The 25,241-nt window shown below is 42.4% G+C and overlaps 1 protein-coding gene across 5 annotated transcripts in view; it reads right to left on the bottom strand.

Annotated features, from left to right (window-relative positions):
- Positions 1–22,096, bottom strand: part of LOC123765868 (Checkpoint suppressor 1-like) — a 110,581-nt gene extending 88,485 nt beyond the window's left edge. For 2 of the 5 annotated variants that reach the window (XM_069337326.1, XM_045754699.2), the window contains exons 1-2: positions 21,536–21,670; positions 16,043–16,104 (exon numbers count right to left, since the gene is read on the bottom strand). The gene's annotated coding sequence lies outside the window, so the exon portion shown is untranslated. Of the gene's footprint in view, positions 1–16,042; positions 16,105–21,254; positions 21,378–21,535; positions 21,671–21,954 lie in introns of those variants that run through there. The other 3 variants (XM_045754700.2, XM_069337327.1, XM_045754701.2) reach the window with 3 other exon arrangements.
- Positions 22,097–25,241: the final 3,145 nt, after the last annotated feature.

The following is a 25,241-nucleotide window of genomic DNA, read 5'->3' on the forward strand; positions in this document are numbered from 1 at the left end:
ATCAGTCAACGTGATGTGCTTGCAAAATTCGCGTTTTCTTTATATATTTATTTTGTATGTAAGTGTAGATTAGACTGTGTTTTTTTCGTTCCGTTGGCAATTATTTATACTTTTGCCACGTGGGTGAGAAGCATTTACACTTGCTATTCGGGCAGAGGTCAACCTCTGCTCGTTCGAATGACCTCGAGGAAAGTTCAAACGTCATCCCGTTGAGTGTCTCAGCCCGCCCTCCAAGACAGAGACCCAAAGGTTCATTCCATGCACCCGCCAAACCCTGTTTATGAATGAAAAACGGTTTACACGCAACTGATGACGTTCGAACACTTCCGGAACAAGTGCTTCACTGCAATCCATCCTCGACTCAGGTCCATTACATCCAGCGGTCGACCCCACAGACGCATTCATAAATTTTTACATGCTCTTCATTCAAAACGGGAATTTTCGCAAGTATAAATTAATATTATAATATATTAGCATATTGTGCATATATAGGCATAGGTTAGGTTAGCTGTTTTAGATTCTGTTGGCGATTATTTGTAGTACGTGGGTGAAGCATTTACAGCGTTGTGGTTCGAACAAAATTCGTCAGTGAAGCACTTGTTCCGGAAGTGTTCGAACGTCATCAGTTGTGAGTCGCGTGTAAACCGTTGTTCATTCATAATTCATTCATTCATTATCAGGGGGGGTTTGGCGTGTGCATGGAATGAACTTTTGGATCTTTGGAATACGGGTTGAGTCGAGGACGGGTTGCGAGTCTTGCGTAGCGTTTTCATTCATTAGCTGCTGGATTAATAAGCATTTGACCTTCGTTTATAAGAACGGGATAGACGTTAGAAGGGAGATTTGTGTGGGTACAGACTAATACCTGCACGACACTTAAGAGTTACAAAACAGTGACGTGTCACCATCTGGTCACCACTTGGTCCGGGAGACATCTCCCGTCACGCAGGGTGCAGTCGCGCCTCCACAGATCTCCAGTATCAGCTCTTGATACTGGTAATGGCTCAAAAGGGCCACCACTTACGGGCTATTCATGCCCGTGCCACCTCTTGGGTGGCTTAATCTTCATCAATCAGTGACGAGTGATCTAATTGCTAGAGCAGGGATAGGGTCCGATAATGGCGTGATGGGTATAACTGACTACGAGGGAGGCGCTGACAGATTACACACACACATGGTACACAGTGCTGGGAGTCGGACAAAATCGTAGTGAGGTGATGTAAACAAAACATGGAACACCCATCATGTAGCATAAATATCAGGATGTTTGTGCATGCCTCTCTATATTTATAAAGATTAAGCCACCCAAGAGGTGGCACGGGCATGAACAGCCCGTAAGTGGCGGCCCTTTTGAGCCATTACCAGTATCAAGTGCCAATACTGGAGATCTGTGGAGGTGTGACTGCACCCTGCGTGACGGGAAATGTCTCCCGTCGCATGCCTCTCTGACCTGCACCAGGGCTATATCATGCCCATGCTGCGCCCCGCCCTTCACGCCCCCACCTCCACGCCCCGCCCGCATGGACGCGCACAAAGCCTGGTGGTGGACAAGAGACGCATGCATACATTAGGTATTTACAAGTATCGACACGAGGCGGCGGAACATTTCCCAATCAATACGAGGGTGGTTACCGCCACGCTTCGGGTCCCACACCTTCCCTACACATACCCACTCACACCACATATATATATATATACTTTATATACATAGAACTATATATTATTCGATATGACAAAAAACGTGAGATCAATGTTTCTGGTCCGAATCTTCTTTATATTTCATTTTTTAAGTATGTTGACCAGACCACACACTAGAAGTTGAAGGGACGACGACGTTTCGGTTCGTCCTGGACCATTCTCAATCGACTTGAGAATGGTCCAGGACGGACCGAAACGTCGTCGTCCCTTCAACTTCTAGTGTGTGGTCTGGTCAACATACTGTATGTTTCCTGTGTCCTGTATGATGGCAGAGATGGAATTAGTTGGCTTTATGGTTTGACGATGTATAATACATCGGGAATGTCCAGTCTTGTATTGTCACCAAACTACCATCACACCTTCAACAAACTACCGGTACCATGAAGTTTCAAGTGTAGATATGTTAAGAGCCCAGTAGGCTCAGGAACCTGTACACCAGTTGAGAGGCGGGACCAAAGAGCCAGAGCTCAACCCCAGCAAGTACAACTAGGTAAGTACCAGTCAACCTGCCATTATGGGGTAAAAACCTAATAACACTTCCATTATTACCACGACCAAACAAACTCATCACTAAACTCATGAGCACACATTGTCCTAACCCCCCAACACCACTACTGTACTTGCAATACCACTACATCAACTTCCAATTGCAACATTTCCTTGAACTAATAAAGTACTGACCACATTACCTTGAACTAACAAAGTACTGACCACATTACCTTGAACTAACAAAGTACTGACCACAATACCTTGAACTAACAAAGTACTGACCACAATACCTTGAACTAACAAAGTACTGACCACAATACCTTGAACTAACAAAGTACTGACCACAATACCTTGGACTAACAAAGTACTGACCACAATACCTTGAACAAATTACTGACCACATTACCTTGAACTAACAAATTACTGACCACATTACCTTGAACTAACAAAGTACTGACCACATTACCTTGAACTAACAAAGTACTGACCACAATACCTTGAACTAACAAATTACTGACCACAATACCTTGAACTAACAAAGTACTGACCACATTACCTAGAACTAACAAAGTACTGACCCCAATACCTTGAACTAACAAAGTACTGCCGCAGGCGATGAGTCACAATAACGTGGCTAAAGTATGTTGACCAGACCACACGCTAGAAGGTGAAGGGACGACGACGACGTTTCGGTCCGTCCTGGACCATTCTCAAGTCGATTGTGAAGAGGAAGTAGAGACAGGCAATAAATTAAATAAAGTCAGAAGTACTGACCCCAATACCCTGAAGTTAGAACAAGATATAATCAAACGAGAACCAGAAAATAATTGGATTCAAACGCAAGGGATTCAAGTGTATGGTGGCCAATAGATATGAGGGAGGTGTGAGTTACCACTAGATAACAGCCCCTGACAGCCCATGGGAGCAAGGGGGCGCCCCTGACAGCCCATGGAAGCAAGGAGCGCCCCCTGACAGTCCATGGGAGCAAGGGGGCGCCCCCTGACAGCCCATGGAAGCAAGGGGGCGCCCCCTGACAGCCCATGGAAGCAAGGGGGCGCCCACTGACAGCCCATGAGAGCAAGGGGGCGCCCCCTGACAGCCCATGGAAGCAAGAGGGCGCCCCCTGACAGCCCATGGAAGCAAGAGGGCGCCCCCTGACAGCCCATGGAAGCAAGGGGGCGCCCCTGACAGCCCATGGGAGCAAGGGGGCGCCCCTGAGAGCCCATGGGAGCAAGGGGGCGCCCCTGAGAGCCCATGGGAGCAAGGGAGCGCCCCTGACAGCCCATGGAAGCAAGGGGGCGCCCCCTGACAGCCCATGGGAGCAAAGGAGCGCCCCTGACAGCCCATGGAAGCAAGGGGGCGCCCCCTGACAGCCCATGGGAGCAAGGGGGCGCCCCCTGACAATGAAGCGCCCCTGACACTCCGTAACAAGAGCAGGGCGGGCAGGAACAAAGGCCCCCATTACCCCCTGGGCCCTCAGTGTGGCCGTGAGTGAACACAACCAGAGAGCCATTCATCAAGGTGTATTGATTGGCGGTCAGGGTAATTAACCTGTACACTGCAAGAGGGGACCAGTACAAAATGGCCAGTCGGGTCGATGGAGTCATAATAGCCAGACTGCAAGAGCGTTTTGCTGTATTTAACTACTTTGTTCCGGCCATTACGACCCATCAACCACCCAGGTGAAGGGGTAGGGGGAGACTAAAGGGGGGTGTAGGGGGAGAGGGGACGATTACCGGGTGATTAAGGGGAGTAGTTTGGTACTTAGAAGGGTGTCCTAGGTGTTGTGTTTGGGGGAGGGAGCGTGTAGGGGGGGAGAGGCCTGGGAGCGTGTAAGGGAGCCAGGGGAGCGTGGTGTAGGGTAAAGGTGAAGACACCAGTTCGGTAGAACACGGGTCAACAAAGGTGAAGGAGCTCCCAAGATCACCTCAAGGCGAGGAAGGTCACCGACACCAGCCACATCAACACCACACACCTCTACCCACTCAAACACACACCTGACCTCTCTTGGCACCTTCAAACAAGTAATTATCAAAAGAAGGCACCAAACCGACCTTCAAACAAGAACACCTGAGCTTTCTTGCCACCTTCAAACAAGAACACCTGACGATTCAACCCGTTCTCGCAAATTTAATAAGTCAATATTGACTTATTAAATATGTGCATAGGTGACATATTTAACATAATAGTTTACCTTGAAAAGCTTCATAGAAAACACCGACCTTACCTAACCTTCTTAGTATGTTAAAATACGCATCTTATAGCTTCGTAATTACAATTGTTACTTAACCTATTATAGGTATAGGTTAAGTAATAATTGTAATTACGAAGCAATAAGATGCTTATCTTAACATACTTAGAAGGTTAGGTAAGGTCGGTGTTTTCTATTAAGATTTTCAAGGTAAACTAAAATATTCACAATAAATTAGTATGTCACATATGCACTTATTAAATAAGTCAATATTTACTTAATGAAAGTGCGAGAACGGGTTGCTACATTTGGAACTGTGTATGGAGTCAGCCTCCACCACATCACTGCCTAATGCATTCCACCTGTTAACTACTCTGACACTGAAAAAGTTCTTTCTAATGTGTCTATGGCTCACTTGGGTACTCAGTTTCCACTGTGGCCCCTTGTTCGCGTACCACCCGTGTTAAATAGATTATCCTCATCTACCCTGTCAATTCCTCTCAGAATTTTGTAGGTAGTGATCATGTCTTCCCTTACTCTTCCGTCTTCCAGTGTCGCGAGGTGCATTTCCCGCAGCCTTTCCTCGTAACTCATGTCAGGAAAGGTGGAAATGATCCAGCTGCTCCGGACCTCATCTGGTTACTCCTGGGTGTGTATACATAAAAGTTGAAGCACCACAATAACGTTTTCTATGCATCGGCCTCGATAGGTTAGGCGGGTTGCTTGGGTTCGTACGTTTCTCGATAGACAAAACAATCTTATTTTAGGAAATGTATATGTTTATCTCTCAGAATGTTTGGTAATATGTTTATTGTTTGTGATGTGTGTCTATGTATGTATTAACACGTTGTACTGAACGGGGTGAGAATAGCTTGAGCTACCTCATCCCTTTGTGTGTATTTTACATCAATAAACTTATTTCAATTTCAATCTTATTTTTTTTTTGAGGGGTGGCAAATGGGGAGGCCGGGTTGGGCGGTGGTTGCAGAGGTCCCGGAGGCGTGTGGGGCAAGATATCCTACCCAACAATTACCTGCAATCATCAGCACTCGTGTCACGGTAGCCGGTACTGTTATCTTCCTTATAGTGCGTGTCCCCCGTACCCAGCACAGTGTACACACACTACACACCCTGTGGCTACTACGGATGGACGGTACAAAATACAATAAAATACATGTTCAAAATAAGACATGTTCACGTCTTATACCACTGAAATTCGAAAATGTCAAAGTGAAACGGAATAAATATATTCTTAAAACATATACTAGGCCTCGGACAATCTCGAACCCAATTCAGTACATGTATGTACTATGCTTGGACCGAGGACAAGTCTAGTGAACAAATCCACAAGGGCCGTGACGAGGATTCGAACCGGCGTCCGGGAGTTTTGGAATCGGGAGTCCGGGAACTGCGTCTAGCGAGTTTTACATGGGGGGTGCAGGAGCAGACGACTTCTGACTCCTGATAGCAGACCGAGAGCTTTCTCGTCCCATAGCTCACGGTAAGCCTTACCGTGGTAGTGTTCCCTGGAACACTACCCGTCTGTCGGTTACCAACCAGGTACTCTACTACTGCTGGGTGAACAGGAGCGACGCCGTCATCACTCTGGCCTCTTAGTAACGGTTCTTGAGTGGTAATCCCAGAGTTGTGACAACATTTAAGTTGCTGGGTCTTGGGTAAACCACAGTGTCAGGAGCCTGGTAGACTTACAGTTTACATCGCTTCCTAATACATCACCTTCCCCCCCCCATCCCCATTAGTAACCCCCCACCCCATGACCTACCCTCCCCCCCCATGACTCGCCCCCATAACAAACACTCCACCAGCTGCCCCACCGTGGCTCTAAGTGTCTCCCCCCCCCATACCTTGCGTCCTACCCCCTTCCCTCCCATCGCAGTTATCAGGGGCTTTAATATTTCATAACGCGTCGTGGGGGTACCGGCTCAGAGGGGAGGGGGGGGGTCTGAGGAGGAAGACGTGCTGGTGGTGGGGGGCGACACACCCCCCCCCCCGTGTCACTTGTACTACTGCTCTAGTTATCAATACAAGTCTGCCAGGCAGTGATCCGGTTATCAGCAGACGTCTGCCTGTCAGGGAGAGTTGTGGCCACTATACTGGCTTAGGATTGATTGATTGATGAAAATTAAGCCACCCAAAAGGTAGCACGGGCATGAATAGCCCGTAAGTGGCGGCCCTTTTGAGCCATTACCAGTATCAAGAGCTGATACTGGAGATCTGTGGATGTGCGACTGCACCCTGCGTGACGGGAGATGTCTCCCGTGCTGGCTTAGGTAGGGCACGCTCTCGTATATACCTCAGCTGTTATCTGGTCACCAGTATAGTGTTACCGAGGGTAATCTTAGTCTATCTCTTATCCCAGCAAGCGGCGAGGTGCGCCTGGAATAGGTGCGCGCCCAGGTACCAGTCAATATATCGGTAATCTGTATACCCCAACTTGGCGAACCTATTTACACAAATGTCGTAGGCAGCAAAGGGGGCAGTATGAGGTGTGTCACACCTCAAACCCCTCATACACCTGTGTCACACGCAGGTGTAGTGGCACGCCACCACAGTGGCACACTAGGTGCCCGCTAACAATGGGTCACCCCCCACTACACGTCCCTAACAATGGGTCCTCCTACATGGCCCTAAACAAACGGGGCATAGTAGGAGACCTGCACATAGTGGGAGACCTAGACAACAGGTCCGCCCCCTCGTATAAGCCCTTAACAACAGCCCCCCCCCCCACACTACACGTAGAAGAACGCGAAGAACAAGTTGGTGTTATAGACCATGACGAACTTCATCCTTACTTACCTTACACTCAAAGTATAGTTCTTACTTACCTTACACTCAAGGTATAGTTCTTACTTACCTTACACTCAAGGTATAGTGGCTACTTACCTTACGCTCAAGGCATAGTGGTTACTTACCTTACACTCAAGGTATAGTGGTTACTTACCTTACACTCAAGGTATAGTGGTTACTTACCTTACACTCAAGGTATAGTGGTTACTTACCTTACACTCAAGGTATAGTGGTTACTTACCTTACACTCAAGGTATAGTGGTTACTTACCTTACACTCAAGGTATAGTGGTTACTTACCTTACACTCAAGGTATAGTGGTTACTTACCTTACACTCAAGGTATAGTGGTTACTTACCTTACACTCAAGGTATAGTGGTTACTTACCTTACACTCAAGGTATAGTGGTTACTTACCTTACACTCAAGGTATAGTGGTTACTTACCTTACACTCAAGGTATAGTGGTTACTTACCTTACACTCAAGGTATAGTGGTTACTTACCTTACACTCAAGGTATAGTGGTTACTTACCTTACACTCAAGGTATAGTGGTTACTTACCTTACACTCAAGGTATAGTGGTTACTTACCTTACACTCAAGGAATAGTGGTTACTTACCTTACACTCAAGGATTAGTTGTTACTTACCTTACACTCAAGGTAACAGGAGGCAGCTGTTACCTTACACTCAAGGTAACAGGAGTTAGCAGTTACTTACCTTACACAAGGTAACAGGAGGCAGCTGTTACTTACCTTACACAAGGTAACAGGAGGCAGCTGTTACTTACCTTACACTCAAGGTGTAAGAGACAATATAGTAGTTATCACCCTAATACACCTCTCTACCTTAGAGGTTGCTCTCACCCCTCTATACCATGACACATGCCGAGCCGTACACTAGAGCAACATGATGTTAAGGGACAGGGAATCGATGAGCGCCACTCACTCGCCCTGCGGCCAAGATAATGGTCTCTATTAAGAGCCCCTTATAAACCCCCTCGCCCCCTCCATACTCCCATTATGTCGTCCTAAAGCTCTCCATACCCGTCATTCCTACACTCATAGTGCCTCGCTACTTCCTCTCCTCACTACCACTAGTTTTCTCTCAGACACATACACACTCATCATCACCACAACCAGCCAACCACAACCAACCAACCACAACCAACCACACTTCCCACCCACCACCACAATCCTCCACACTTCACACCCACCACCACAATCCTCCACACTTCACACCCACCACCACAATCCTCCACACTTCACACCCACCACCACAATCCTCCACACTTCACACCCACCACCACAATCCTCCACACTTCACACCCACCACCACAATCCTCCACACTTCACACCCACCACCACAATCCTCCACACTTCACACCCACCACCACAATCCTCCACACTCACACCCACCACCACAATCCTCCACTCACACCCACCACCACAATCCTCCACACTCACACCCACCACCACAATCCTCCACTCACACCCACCACCACAATCCTCCACACTCACACCCACCACCACAATCCTCCACTCACACCCACCACCACAATCCTCCACACTCACACCCACCACCACAATCCTCCACTCACACCCACCACCACAATCCTCCACACTCACACCCACCACCACAATCCTCCACTCACACCCACCACCACAATCCTCCACACTCACACTCACACCCACCACCACAATCCTCCACACTCACACCCACCACCACAATCCTCCACACATCCTAACTGCACTTGTTGGCGAGAGGATGAAGCTGCTAACCCTAGTACTGACAGGACTCATGCAGCACACACACAACTGCCTTTCAAAACGAAAAAGAAATGGAATGGATTAAGATACCATAACTTCTCAACGTGCGCCCTGCTGCTTTTAAGACGGATACAAGGGAGCGATAGAAGACGATAGACGATTTAAGACGATAGAAGCAGTGACCTGCATTGACTCAACAGCTGAACTACAAAGATGGAAAAAAAAGGGCGGTGCTTATATATCAGAAGTATAGCTTCTCTATACTTGTGATATACTACGCTCAGGATGTATCTTCTACCTGATACAGGTAAACTCCTGAGAATGAAACTTTATTTATGAACAAAATATTCAAAGTTAAACATTCTTACACACACAACTATACTTAATATAGATATCAGCAATTCAGAGAATGACTTCTCATGGCGATGGTCAAGTTTTGTGTGAAATTATAGCTCAAAAGGGTTAAAGTGGTGGTGGTGGTTGTATATGCCGTGGCGAAAGAAGTAAAAGTGAAAAACTACTTTCAGAGTACCGTTTTGCAATTTAAAAAATGTAAACTGGCACTCGAACAAGTTATACAATCATTGTTATGGGCAATTAGAATTAAGCATGACATAATGAGTAAGGGAAGCTACCATGAGATGGTTCTGAGGATCAATGACTCCCCTCCTGGCCCAGTCTTTGACCAAGCCTCCTAAATAGGAGTAAATGATAATGGCTGTGGAGTGAAAGGGAGTACTGTATGTCCAAGAAATTAAAATGATGTACATTATAAATAAGGTCTTTAATTTAAACACAGTTGTAAACGATGTGCTACTGTTCAAATGAAAACCATTTCTTCTGACAGAGGCTGCACCCCTATTTCATTTGTAGAAAAATACATTCGACATCAACTGTATCAGAAATTTTTATAAAAAAAACTCCAGTCAAAGTGGCAGTCATTTTAGTGCCAGAAATTATCAATACAATATTAGTCAACAATATATAACTTAATGAACCAAAAATATAGTCATTATTATATCCATAATACAGTATTTAATATAACAATATTAAAGGTTTCTAAATTGAAATGACAGTATTGTAATGTATATATTTAGTGTGACACTTCTGCAAATTTCTTTACACCTTATGCCTCTGTCACTTAAAAGTAAATTACTGTATGTACTGTACCGAGAGTTAAACAACTTTTTGGGGGTTGCATCTTAGGAAAGGCCAGTCTTTATGCCCAGGGGATCTCAGCAAGTCTGACAGGCTTCCTATTCTTGACAACAGGAAACCATAATTTTCCTGTTGAAAATATAGTTTCTATGCAATCCTGTGGACTCAAAGTATTTCTGCTTTTTTTTTTATTTAAATATAGTATACTTTATTAATGTAGGAAAGACATATAGGAAAGATGTCTAGCAGCAGCGTCAGTCTGGATGGTGGAGGCAAGAAAATATAAAGATGTTAACATTCGTGAAAGAGTAAGCTAATTCCTGTATAACAAACACATCTTATTTAGCCATTCAAGGGTCTCTAAAAGAGGTGGAGCTTTTTAACTAAACATTGTTTTTAGTCTTTATGTAACTTTATTAAAACTTTGCGTGTGTTTTTATCAAAATATTGATAATACCCAGTCCTACACAGTAATAGCTGTAGAAGTAGTCACACTCATGCTGCTGTCTGTTGCAATGGATCGTGTGAGAATCGGTCTCAATTATTTTATTTGAAAAGAAGTACAGAGCACGTAGTATGCATGGTGTCGTACAAGTGATAAAATAGTAGAAAAGAATACAGAAATTAATTACTGTATGTACTTGTGGAAAGAAACATGCTACAAAACATTTGATATAAAACAGTCTTTCAAGAAATATTTGGATGTTAGTTTCATTATACGATAGTATTTTGTACACTAAAATGGTAAATGGAGACTGGTGCCCACACAGATGTAAAGAAAGATAATTAAATAAAAGGCATATTAATCAGAGGATCCCTAATATTTATTTACAGGGGTTAAGTACTTGGTTATGTATATTCTTTCAAAGCCAGTAAAATGCCGAGAGATTCTAGCAATTCTTGAAGCTAGGAAAAACTATTGAAATATACAGTACATCGAGTATTTGCAATAGTTATTTTCAAAATACAGTATTACTTAAAACTATTACTTTAAAACGATATATTAAAGTTATGTTGGAAGGAATTTAAGTTACTGTATAATAATATACAGTACTGTAATTGTATAATAATTATACAAAATTAGTGTCGTACAAGGGACGGGAGCGATACCGAAAAATTATACCGATGGAGATACCAATTTAGATGGTAATACTATATATAAATTAGCAGCACAAGATTCTGTTGTACAGAATTACATTACTACAAGGTAAACATAATTTAATACAGCAGATACTGTATCATAATGAGGAAAATGATGAGCATTAATACAGTGAGAAAATTAGATGCTTCTTTACATTACTTGTGAACATTGTAATGTGCATGTTATGTAATTCTTGCCATTATTAAGAAGGAAGTTCCACATCTGAGGACCTTTAACTTGCATGGTGTGTTTGTTTACACTAAATGTCGAAGAGATAGAGTACTTCCACAATTCGACAAGTTTATTATATTCCAAGATGAAGAGTTTCAAGCCTGGGTTTAGGTAGGGCTGCCAATCCAAAGTCACTTTTGCAACTTGTGTGTGTTCGAAGAATACAAATTTTATGTCAACTTTTTGGAAAACCCTGTGATATGAATTTAAAGATTATTTTATCATTAAAATTACACCATAATCTGGTTTGCAAATGCAATACTTGAAATGGGCTGTAATAAGATGTAATAGGCGCATCATCTTTTAACTGACCTGTAATTGCAGTCATGCCATATCCAGAGGAACACAACAAGTGTGTGGGGACACAGATTATATTGCCATTGTAAAGTTAAAATTTAAAGCTTTTAATGTAATAAAATGCACATTTCTTGGTGGTTGCAGTAGCTCTCCAATGCATTAGCTCTGGTACCAGAGGCAACCACAAAACAACCAAGTCTGAACTTGCACAGGCTTACCAAATACCAGGTCCAGAATCTGGTGTGCTCATAGAACTGAAGGGAGCCTAGGGGATCCAAGATCAACCCAAGACCCAAAACCAGTAAACAGTAAACAACCCAAGACCCAAAACCAGTAAACAGTAAACAACCCAAAACAGTAAAACTGCCCATTAAATACAGTACAGGGAAAGCAAAACAAACTACTTGAAGTATCGTGATTAAAGAGAGAAAGGAAATAAGAACAGAAATTATCCAATGTCAACAATCCGAGCACTAGAACTCAAGCACACCACCAAGTGGAAGCTCATATCACCCAGGGATCCAGCCTGCTTGCATCTTTACTAACAAGACGCCTGCAAGACACACCCGATCCCTATGAAAAAAGACAAAAATAGGCAGAGCTACAAAGGCCACTACAAAAAGGAGTTTCACTACATTCAATGCTTTATTTCTGGGCTGGTCAGCAGTAACTCCCCATTGCCTACTCCTCATGGCACCCAGAGCTTAGGAAACAGGGAAAACAAACTAAAAGGACACCCAAGAACCACATTGACCCAGCGAGGAAGGAAAACATCCAACAGGTAACGAGCAACCAACACCTAGCTAGACAGCTAGAAACCCTCAGTCTGAACATGTTAGCAAAGAAGGTAGTAATAGCAGCATACAGTACTTGCGAACATGTGTACACAGATACACATGAGGTTGGCTGAACCAAACCACCTCACTGTTTAGTTTACAATTGGGAATACAGTACCAGCAACCAGAGCCAACATGAAAGCCCTCTTGAAAAAAGTAATATTTAGTCAAGGAGGACAAGAAGCATGAGGTGGAAAAAAGGTCCAGGACAACTGCTGGAAGCAATATTGGGTACCAGTGCACGCTCCACAAATAACTTAAACAGAGAGAACATGATCAGTGGCACAAACGGGAGAACTGGTGAAGAAAAAGTTCAAAACAAAAGGGCAGCCAAGCCACCATATATTGGTACTGAAAAGGACAACTGTAATACTTAAAAAGCCACCAACCAGTCCTTATAAAAGTGACAGTACAAACAACATAAGAGCTCCAGATGTGAAGATCTGTGGATAGAATCAAACCTTCTATTTAAAGTCAGGCCACCAGTCGTCTGGAAGAGGCAGAGTTTGAGGAAAGGCAAAGGACCAAGACAGTCAGTGAGAAGGGCCTGAAACCAAGGCTGAACTGCCTATAGACAAGTCAGCAGAAAAATACACCCCGTAAAACGTCCTTAACTGGACCAATACAGGAAGGTGCAGCTTGACCCGAAAAAAGAAGTGCTGTACAACTGGGAGCCGATTCCAGAACCCTGTCATAGAATTAACAACTTGATACTGCCTTGTGAACCTTGGAAATGGTGGTTGTCCAAAAAATTAGACAAATAAGAGTGCTGAGAAAGGAAAGGTCACAAGTGAACCCGAGAGTCCTTCATTGGAAACAGAAAGAGCCAGAACACCATACAGAGCAATAAAGAAACAGCAACAACTCCCTTGCCCAATAAAGTGCCCTTTACAAGCTGGAGAAGAGGTGTGGAAAGCAGGAAAGTCACCTGGGGAACCTGGTAAAGAAGAAAAGACCAAGTCCAATGGAGACCCCAAGACATGAAGTCCCCCAAACATTATCCTCCACAACACCGTGACTGGAGCTTATGCAAAAAGGATAGCGAGAACCTGCAAGTCACCAAACCTAGGCGAATGCTGGGGTTGCTGACATCAAAGAGTGAACTGGCAACTCGGCTCACACCAGAGCCAAAGGTGCACTAAAATATCCACCTCAGCCTAGAGCCAGAAAAAAAATTTAACTAGAATAGCTCATGGAAGGGACCAGAGGCACAGACTACAGCTGAAATACCAAAGAAATAGAGTGGAAGGATACTCTTGCCACAGCCAGTGCCTGATCCATCACCTCTAAAGGAAACGGTGAAAAATTGGGAAGTAGACAGTAAAGAGGAAATAAGCAGACTCAAAGAGGAGTAGTCTAAGGCCGCCTGTATGACAGCAAGTCCAACATTCCACACAGAAATCTATCATTGCATCACAAAGGAATACAAATCTTGGGTAAGACAGTTGAAGCAGATACTTCAGTAAAAAGGAACAAAGAGGACCCCAAAGGATGGGAAAGCAAAAAAACAAAAGAAAACCCCAAAGCAAAGCCCCTACACATATTTCGAAACATGGACATGAAGCTGCCACTAACCCACATCACATTGACGAGCAGAGGCAAATGAAGCTCCATTAAGCAAATCAAAAGAGGAACTCCCAAAAACACATTTAAGATGGGATTCCAATATTCTCTAATGGAGGATAAAGGACTGTCTGCAACCAGGAGGAATCCTGCCCCCCTCATAACCAGATGCATAGCGGCTGTGGAGCCAAGCCTCTATGCATTCGGGTCTCTTAGAACAGTTAGCTCCATTCTCATCTCTCAATCAGTGATCCAGGGTTCGATTTCTGGACAGGACATAAATGATTGAATACATTAAGCTAATAATAAAAAAACAAAAGCCTGAAAAACAAGAAATGTACGGTTTACCTGTGGATTATTTCAATATTGTTTTTCAATTACGGCCTGGCCTAATGTTTATCACGTCCTCAAAGCCTGCCTATTGCATCACAACTTTTCATTGGATTATTTTACACTAGCTATTATACTTATTGCTCAAGTACGTTGTAATTTGATTGTGTAGGTTTATTGTGCAGATTTGGAACACGACCTTATATGAGTTTGTTACGAGATCTCTCAAAATAATATACCAAGTGTAAACACTAATGACATTTTTAACTGCTTTATAGACAATGATTTCCAGGAATCTAGTTGAAGCCGAGTATATGGGGATGTTGAACATTTTACTGCATGTACTGTAGTTTGTGCTTTTGTTGCAAAATCCAACAAGTGACTTTCTGGGCGGGAAGAATTGATGAAAAAGTTCTCGAGGTCCATTTTATTTTATTACAATGCTAAACAGTTTCATAATGTACTGTTTTTTAAGGAATTTTACTTACCTGCATATGTAAATTTACTTACCTGCATATGTAAATTAGCATATGGCATCTTTTCCTCTTTGTTAAAGGCTTTGTTTATGACATTTCTCCATTCTGGTATGAGTTTTAGTATTTGCTCTACAGCAACTTCATGATTTCTCTGAGAGTTGACTTTTTCTTTATAGGGACATTTACAGCTGACCTAGTACAGTAGAGTATCACTAACCTTTGCCTGCATCTGTATACTGTACAGCACTTTCTGCAGTCTCATTCCAAGCTCTATCTTTTGTTTTCCTTTACAGATAGGCATTTTATGTATATATTGTATTCTTCTGTAGTTCCTGTTTTCTATGGAATGCTGAATAATTCCCATTTTATTTTGGCCCAATAAATGACCCAGATTGTTTTTTTTACCAGAATTTACCCGAGGACTACCATGTCTAATGGCTTCAACAGGATATCCGAGATTGTGCTTCCACCGATTAGTCATTTTTTATGAAGATCGAGTACAGAGTATTATCCCCTCTAGTTGGCTCCGTTATTCCTTTCGATAACGTGAATGTGTTACAGGAGGCCTGGTCGAGGACTGGGCCGTAGGGACGCTAAGCCCCGAAACCATCTCAAAGTAACCAAGGTAACAGTATCATATGCCTGGTGTGTGTTTGCTCATTTAGGCAAACAGATTTGCTTGACATTTTTTCCTAGCATAATATTATCATCTAAGTATCATCTTACACCATATTTATGAAAGGTAAGTCTTTTAAGAGGAAAGAAAGCCCTGTCCTAAATATTATATTTTTACAAGCAGTCCTCAATATTTCCTGTCTGCTCAGCTAATGTTTTAGTTTTTTGCATCTAGGGGTTGGCATATGAAGATAACTATTAGATTTTGTTTTGACCGAGTCCTAGTACTGTACCTCCTTGTCATTTGAGGATATAAACAATTCTGTGGAGGTAAGGGAATCTTTAACATACAGATTCCTCCATGCATACTATATACTCTATCATATCATTAGCAGCTGCAGACAGTGCAGCAATACTAATTAAAATGGATTAATGTAGCTTACCTTATTTGGTTGTCTCTTGGAAGACTTCAACACGGAAGCTCTATTGCAAACTGTTTATCAGTCTGAAAAATTCAGAAATGTTTACAAATATTCAATTACTATAGTTACATTTGATATATTACAATCTAAAATATTTTAGACCTCAATATAAGGATAATTTCATTGTCAGGGGACAGGAAGCCAGAGTGTATTCATACATGTTTTGGCTTTTATCGAGGTCTCCACACCCCTCCACCAGGTTGAAGTACTGACCCCGGCCAAGATGCAACCCCGCAATAAGCTGACTAACTCCTGAATACCTACTCACTGCTAGGTGAACAGAGCCATTAGGTGAAGGGAAATGTGCCCAACCATTTCTGTCTCGCCCGGGATTCGAACCCGGAATTCTCGCTTGCGCGTCGAGAACGAATCCGACTGTACTACCGGGACCCCTGTTGTTTATATAACAAATCTTTAGAAATCAAGATAGACTTTGCTTCCATTACAATGTCTGAAGGTTTCAAATGGAGACCTGAAGTTTCATGTGAAAAGGAAAATCTAAATTGACTCTGCATTCTTACATGACAATCATAATTTTTTCTCTTGGTATTATTCTTTTGCCTTCATTAAAAAAAATTATTAGAAAAACAAAAAATTCAATTTTCATAACCTGACCTAGCAATCCTCTTCAACTACTTGCTTAGAATATGTCCATCTAAGGTTTATAGAAATTTTTCACAATGTTTGAAATTATATATATATAAATTACTAATGAATCAATAATAGACATGCCAAAGCCAAGAAATATTGTGCAGCTGCTTAGGGTCTCATTCATTACAGTACACTTTGTTAGTATTCCAGATATATGCAAATGAGCAAGAATAAGTTACGTTCATCTGTATATGTGGTGGTTGGAGGTGGCAGTGGTTGGAGGTGGTTGGTGGTGGGAGCGGATGGTGGCAGTGAAGACAGTGGTTTGTGGCAGCAGCTGGGTGATGGTGATGGCAGCAATTGGTTTTGTGTGTGTGACGATATCGACACCATCTGTGGAGCACTACCGACCACAATTCGTTTAGGTGGGATGGGGGGGGGGGTCAACGACAACGCCCTCTGTTAAGGGAGGTGACTATGTCAACGCCATCTATTGAGTGCACTCGAACACATTTTCTGTTCCACGGTGAAAGGCTGTCATTATATTTTACCCTTGTGTAGTTTCTGTCTTACTAATAACATTTACGTCTTCAGATGTGATGCGGAGGGTATCTTGGGCACCAGGACTCAGTTCACCCAAGGCAGTCCTGAACTCAAGGCGTGTTCCAGCAAGAACATATGACCACGTCAGTATAGACAGTGATTTGTTTATAATACTTGCACAGTATTAAGTGATTTGACCGACGTACCTGAGATAGGCCAAGTTGAGTTAAGAGACGGAAGTACAATCCCTTAAAACATTTAAGCCTGTGTGGAGCCCTGCCCACATGCTGCTGGAGAGCCCAAGGCAGTACCTGCTATCTGTGAAGGCATGTTGTAAGCCTGTGTAGAGTTCTTGTACTATATACTTGCCTAGTTGTGCTTGCGGGGGTTGAGCTCTGGCTCTTCTTGTACTGTCAATCAACTGGTGTACAGATTCCCAAGCCTACTGGGCTTTACATTTGTATGAAGTCTGCCTCCACCACATCACTTCCTAATGTATTCCATCTGTTGACTACTGGCACTGAAAAAGTTCTAACGTCTGTAAGACTGGTTTGGCATCTTATCAACTAGATTTTTATTTTTTCCATTTCACGAAGAACGTAATCTCCCATTTGGTATCCTGTATCTGGCCTCCTGTTTCCACCGCCAAATTTCATTACCCTACATTTACTTGGGTTGAACTTTAGAAGCAATTTATTGGCCCATTCATTCAGTTTGTCTAGGTCATCTTGTAGCCTCATACTATCATCCTGTCATAATCCTCCTCATAATGTTTGAATCATCAGCAACCAATGAGAGGAATGAGTCAATTCAATCTGGGAGATCATGTATATATCAGAAACAGTACAGGTCCAAGGACTGATTCCTGAGGGACTCCACTGGTGACACCTTGCCAATCTGAGACCTCGCCCCACACAGTGACTCTCTGCCTCCTATTGCTTAGGATAAGCAACTCTACAAGATAACACTCCCTTATCCATTGGATAAGGGAGTGCCTTCCCTTTCACTCCTGCCTGCATCTCCAGCTTGTTCACTCATCTCTTGAGTGGTACTGTCAAAGGCTTTCTGGCAATCTGTGTGTGGTTGGAATAGTTCGGTGCATGTGGTTGGGGTCACTTTGGCGGGCAAAGTTTGTTGGATGGGAGTGGATGGTTCACTTTGGTGGGTGTGGTTGGTTGGGTGGATGTGGTTTATGATTGGGTGTATGGTGTTGGGGGACTGGGTGGATGTATTCACCCAGTTGTGCTTGCGGGGGTTGAGCTTCGGCTCTTTGGTCCCACCTCTCATCTGTCAATCAACCGGTATACAGATGTGGTTGTTTAGTTGGGTGTGTGGTTGATTACTAAGTGTGTAATTGGGTGTGGGGTTGGTAATTGGGTACATTTGGTTGTATGTGTGATTGGTAACTGGGTGCACACTTTATGATTTCTATTCTGAGGTTCTTGAAGTATATCTTGCAAGAGTGTTTGCTCATCAAGCACTTAAACCTATCACAAAATTACTATACAAGTGTACTGATAGCTAGTTATACTGCAGCTAGTTCTGTTTCTGTAGAGCTCGGCCAGATGTTTAACTGATTGTCTGTGCAAGTATCACTTCTATAAAACCTACAGATTGCTGTTTGTCATATTTATGATTGGACAGAGCATTGGTGTAAATATAATGTATGCAAGGCCTTAAGCTTTTAATAGAGGATGTAATTGCTTAAAATATAACTACTAAAGTAATGCAAGATTATTCTCATTATCCTCGTTGGTGATGGGTGCATGTGGTACTTGGCCGGCAGAGCGATTGCAATAAAATCTTGGGACTTGTCCCATCTAATTTCACCCTAATATTTGTTACACAGTACTGTACTGTACTTGACACTAAAAATGACTTCTGTTGGGGCTACTAGTACATGTATTGCTTAATATCGCAAGAAAGTGAAGTTTTATGATCATGCTTAAATGTTTTAACTTTCAAGCAATATGATGATTTCATACTTCATCAATTTCAAGCAATAAATGTACAATAAAAATTCTTTATCCACAAACTTACCACATTTACATGAATTTGCCATTTATATTCAATTAGATGTCAACATCTTTATCCAGTAATTAGCTATAGTCATACAGGCATGGTAATTATAAAGAGAAAGTGCTAATATAAATATATAGCTCTGTACAATGCTATATAGTATTGGTACAATGCTATATAAGCAATATAGTATATATTGCAGTACTGTATATAATATTGTATATAGTAAAATAGGAATTGGCTTCCATTACAATGTTTGAAGGTTTCAAATGGAGACCTGAAGTTTCATGTGAAAAGGAAAAGTGCAAACACATGCAAGTTTGAGGACATGATAAACATTATAAGTATATAGTAAATGGCTATATTTTTTTTTTTTTTTTTTTTTTTTTTGAGATATATACAAGAGTTGTTACATTCTTGTACAGCCACTAGTACGCGTAGCGTTTCGGGCAAGTTCTTAATCCTATGGTCCCTGGAATACGATCCCCTGCCGCGAAGAATCGTTTTATCATCCAAGTACACATTTTACTGTTGCGTTAAACAGAGGCTACAGTTAAGGAATTGCGCCCAGTAAATCCTCCCCGGCCAGGATACGAACCCATGACATAGCGCTCGCGGAACGCCAGGCGAGTGTCTATGTCATGGGTTCGTATCCTGGCCGGGGAGGATTTACTGGGCGCAATTCCTTAACTGTAGCCTCTGTTTAACGCAACAGCTGCCCAACCACTGTGCCCAAGCAATATGGCCTTTTGGGATCGAATGCTGCCCCCAGCAAGAAATTAGGCCATCATTTAACAGAATTGTCTTGTAAGATGAAAGAAAATGAGTAAAAGCTGCTCAGAGTTCATGCCATATTTTGCACATGTACTCCGTTTCATTTCTCACACAGATTTGACAAAAATTAAAACATTTAACAAAAGTATTAGCTAAATGTTACTGTCATTTCTATAATGCAAATCTGTAATGTGGTAAAAAAAAATGCATAACACTAACCCAAGTGGTAACATACTATACAGTAATTTATACACCAGTACAACATTTCATACAGCCCACATTATTCACATTAAATAATTTTGTAAATTACTTTAAAGTTTTAGTACTGTATTTGGTAACATTTTAGTATACATGCACTAGGCAATATGCTTTATACACACATCACTAACAATTATCATATGCAGTGAATGTTACGAGGCCAGCAGGCGGGGCAGAGCGCGCTAGACCTCGCTCCTCTATAGTAGCCGATAAGTACTGCTAGGTAGGTACGCATTGGGTTAGGTCATAAATGTGAGTGCGCCAGCTGTCTGTTGTACAAAGTGACATTTATCCAAGCTAAAGGTTAGAACAAATATTGTACACAGCACAAGATGAGTGTTCATCAGTAAAATTATAATATAAGTTTATTAACATACTATAAGTTATATATTTCTGCAGCAAGATTATTAAACTAAATGATTATTAGTTTACTTATTGCCAATTTTGCTGATATAATTTGTATTTAAAATACACAGAACATGATACAGTGGTTTAATAAATGCTACAGAGTATGCATTTAATGAAGCCACTAATACACAGTATTTCTGTCATAACTTGAACGAATTGTTCAAGAAGTTTAGCAAATGATAGTGTGCAGATTTTGGACAACAATGAAGAAAGATATACGATTACTTCATTATAAAAGAATAAATTGCTCTCACTATTATAAAAAAGAATAAGTGCCAGTACAAAAACTTGCTGTGACCAGATGACCAACGTGGTAAACACACACATCCTGACTCGCCCAAATTACTGTACCAAAGTCCAGCCTTGGCCCCATGACCCATCTAGCCATATGGTCACTATTAAAACTGCATGATCTTCTTAAATATATTTTAAATGGAACACTAACAACTGTATGTTGTAAAAAATAGCAAAGATGTATCTATAATATGTAGAGAATGCATCTAAAATAAACCTAAGCTGCTCAAGAGTCATTCAAGCAACACTACATCAAAATGAAACGAGTTTTGGGAGCAATCTTAACTGTGGACGAGCATGGTGCTACAGCTGATCACTGCACCGAGTGGCCGGGTGTGTGGCCCTTCAGTGGCCGGGTGTGTAGCCTTCAGTGGCCGGGTGTGTAGCCTTCAGTGGCCGGGTGTGTAGCCATGTGTGGCCACACTGAGGGCTACAATATAGCAACACATGATGCAGTGTGACTTATAAATAGCCTCCCCCCTGGCTCAGCGAGCAGCCGGGCACTCTCACTCCTCCTACAATGACAACATTACATTTCCAGCAGAAATGGCCAGGCTGTTCACTTACATTACTGTGCAGTGGGGTGAGGTGCTGCTACATTACGACGAGGTGGGTGTGGCGAGGTGGGTTGTGTGAGAGTGAGAGGAGGGAGGGAGAGTGAGCGTCAAGATGGCTGCACCGCGACGCTCACAACAGCTGATCACCAAAACACAAGAACATCACTAAGCCAATCAACACGTGTGCAATAAATACCTTCCACCCCCCCTTTCTCCCTGACCCCCCCTCACAACCCCCCCACCACCCTTAACATATGACCACTATCTACTCATCACCGCTGCCTGTTGCTTATATTGACCCATATTGTAAATACTAACAGGCAAGATAAACCTTCCCAAGGCCTCTGCTATTACACACACACACACATGCAACAGCAGTTTGAAATGAAGATGCCGCCGACATGAGGGAAAGGGGGTCACTTTACCCACCTGGGTGAGGTGTGAGGGTCATGAGGAGCATGGGGGACTGCTCATGAGCTCCTAAGATGCTCCTCCTCCTCCACCGGTGAAGCTATCTCACCTCCGTAGCGCCACCTACGCAATAACGCCAACACTCCGCCACATATTTGCTTATATTATCACCGGTTAACTCCATAATGACCCGCATATCTTAATATTAACCTATCTCATTTCTGTACAATGAATTTAGGGAGGATGTTAAAGAGATCGTATCTTCTGCAGAGCTTACCTAAGTTAACAATTGTTTACGTTTGTGTTTACATCAATCAGCTGAAGAGGAAGTAGAGAGCGGCGGCCCCCGCAACGCAGGTAAATATTGGCCGCCCGCGAGATTCAAAGTGTTGAGTGTGACTTGAGTTCCCATACACTTAGCGGAGGGGAGGATCGATCTGGTGGGGTGAGTGTGAGTGGTTAACGACAGGGACTTAGTGTGTCACGCACTCTCACACACGCGCCACCTCACAGCTGTCCCACGCACTCACCAACTCACATTATTGATTACTTGAGGAAGAAATAACTTCATAAGGAGAGCATACTAATACACTATTATGACAGGTACAGCGATTTGTATAATTGTTACTTCACACTAAAATTACAATTTTATTACACAAAATATTTTGTGCAAATAATAATATCAGAATATAATTTATTCGTAAGTGGAGTAGTATTTACTTCATGGCATTTTGTTTATCATATTTATGCACGCCATATGACCATTGCGTGAGCGGCAGTGGAGAAGGTTACAGAGACAAATAATGGTATCAGGAACTCTGCCCCAAAATTCATTTGGCTAAGATACAGTCTTAAGTTAATTCCATAGATTACGTATATCAACAATGGGTTTAAGAACTATATCACATTAAGTCTCTAAGCTAAGCGATTTATATTTGCGGTGAGCTAATTACACATTATTTTACTTGCTTATCGTAGATCGCAGATTCGGTGCATGTTACGGAAGTCAACTATAAAATATAATTGTATTATAAAACTGCATTCAAAATGTATAATGTTGCATCATAAAAGTATAATATTGTGTCATAAAAGTATAATATTGCGTTATTAAAGTATAACATTGCTTTATACAAGTATATTATTATAGTATAAAATATAATACGTAAACAAATATATCATATTTGTAAACGCAAACAAATATATCATATTTGTAAACGTAAACAAATATATCATATTTGTAAACGTAAACAAATATATCATATTTGTAAACGTAAACAAATATATCATATTTGTAAACGTAAACAAATATATCATATTTGTAAACGTAAACAAATATATCATATTTGTAAACGTAAACAAATATATCATATTTGTAAACGTAAACAAATGTATCATGTTTGTAATTGCACAGAAAAATATCGAGTTATTTGCTTTGTAAAGCACTCTGTAAAGCAATACTTAAAGCACGACCCAGGTCGACCTCATAAGGTTACACTATTTAAGCATTGTGACCCCCCCCCTCCCCCCCCCCCCCCCCGGAATACAAATCTGTCTTCAAAACAACCATGTTGGCACCTCATCCCCCCCCCCCCACCCACCCACCGACGCAACAGATAACATTGATAGGAGGAGTTCCCATAATGGCGCTCAATATATTTTTCCCGTGTATCAGTATTCCAACCACAGGACGTTGGTGTTACTCGCGAGAACTTATCACCCAAGAGGACTCGGGTAAGTTGTGTTTGGGCAAACCAATTCTAAGATCCACGCCTCGTACCTATTACGGAACATTGCGATGACTCACGACGGAACGGTTTTGTCATATCTATTCTGAGTGGGGCAAGGCGCATGGCTCACCGCGGCCCCCACCTTGCTCGGGGGGGACAAACATGTCTTCAACAGCTAATATCAATATCAATCATCAGTTGATACAAACGTATCAACAGCAAACGGTCAAATCTCAACAGCAGCAGTAAGCGAAATAACTATGGAAACGCGAACTAAGTTTTATTGCAGCGTTCTTGGCAGGTGGAGACTATGTCCCCTACCTCCACTCCGCGTAACGTGGTGGAGGTGGGGGTCCCTTGATTGTATCAAACGTGGGTTGGACATGTATATGAGTTTGATTGGTAGTTATAAATAGGAGCTGCCTCGTATGGGCCAATAGGCCTTCTGCAGTTACCTATGTTCTTTGGTTCTTTGATAAAAGTAATATAGAGCAATACACAGGATATGGAGGAATTAGTTGATGATTAGCTCGCTCGGCATCATAGGATGGATGACTTCTATGTCATTTATTAAAGATAGTAGACCATGGTTATGTTCACTCGTAGCTGTGTTCATCCCTAGTTGTGTTCACAACTAGCTGTGTTCATCCCTAGTTGTGTTCACAACTAGCTGTGTTCATCCCTAGTTGTGTTCACAACTAGCTGTGTTCATCCCTAGTTGTGTTCACAACTAGCTGTGTTCATCCCTAGTTGTGTTCACAACTAGCTGTGTTCATCCCTAGTTGTGTTCACAACTAGCTGTGTTCATCCCTAGTTGTGTTCACAACTAGCTGTGTTCATCCCTAGTTGTGTTCACAACTAGCTGTGTTCTTCCCTAGTTGTGTTCACAACTAGCTGTGTTCATCCCTAGTTGTGTTCACAACTAGCTGTGTTCTTCCCTAGTTGTGTTCACAACTAGCTGTGTTCATCCCTAGTTGTGTTCACAACTAGCTGTGTTCTTCCCTAGTTGTGTTCACAACTAGCTGTGTTCTTCCCTAGTTGTGTTCACAACTAGCTGTGTTCATCCCTAGTTGTGTTCACAACTAGCTGTGTTCATCCCCAACTGTGATTATTTATAGGGTTCCAGTAGTACAGTCGGCTTCGTTCTCGACGTACAATTCGAGAATTCCGGGTTCGAATCCCGGGCGGGACAGAAATTGTTGGGCACATTTCCTTTCACCTAATGGGTCTGTTCACCTAGCAGCAAGTAGGTGCTCGGGAGTTAGGTTGTTGTGGGTGTTTCATCCTGGGCGGGGTCAGTAATTCGACCTTAGGGGGAACCTCTATAAAAGCCTAACGTGTACCGTGTACGCTCTGGCTTCGTGTCCTCTAACACGGTGAATTATTAATTATTAACTGCGTTCAATCCTAGCTGTCTTCACTCCTAAGTGTGTAATTATATGTGTAATTATCCAAGTGAATTTACCTGAATATAATTATCTAAGTGTTAAATGTAATTACAGAAGGAGAGACAGTCTTCCTAGTGGTCTTTGAATGTACTGACGGTTTGGGCCTCCACCACCTCCTCACCTAACTTGT

This window comes from Procambarus clarkii, chromosome 37 (genome assembly GCF_040958095.1).
Source record: "Procambarus clarkii isolate CNS0578487 chromosome 37, FALCON_Pclarkii_2.0, whole genome shotgun sequence".
Classification (NCBI taxonomy): Eukaryota; Metazoa; Arthropoda; class Malacostraca; order Decapoda; family Cambaridae; genus Procambarus; species Procambarus clarkii.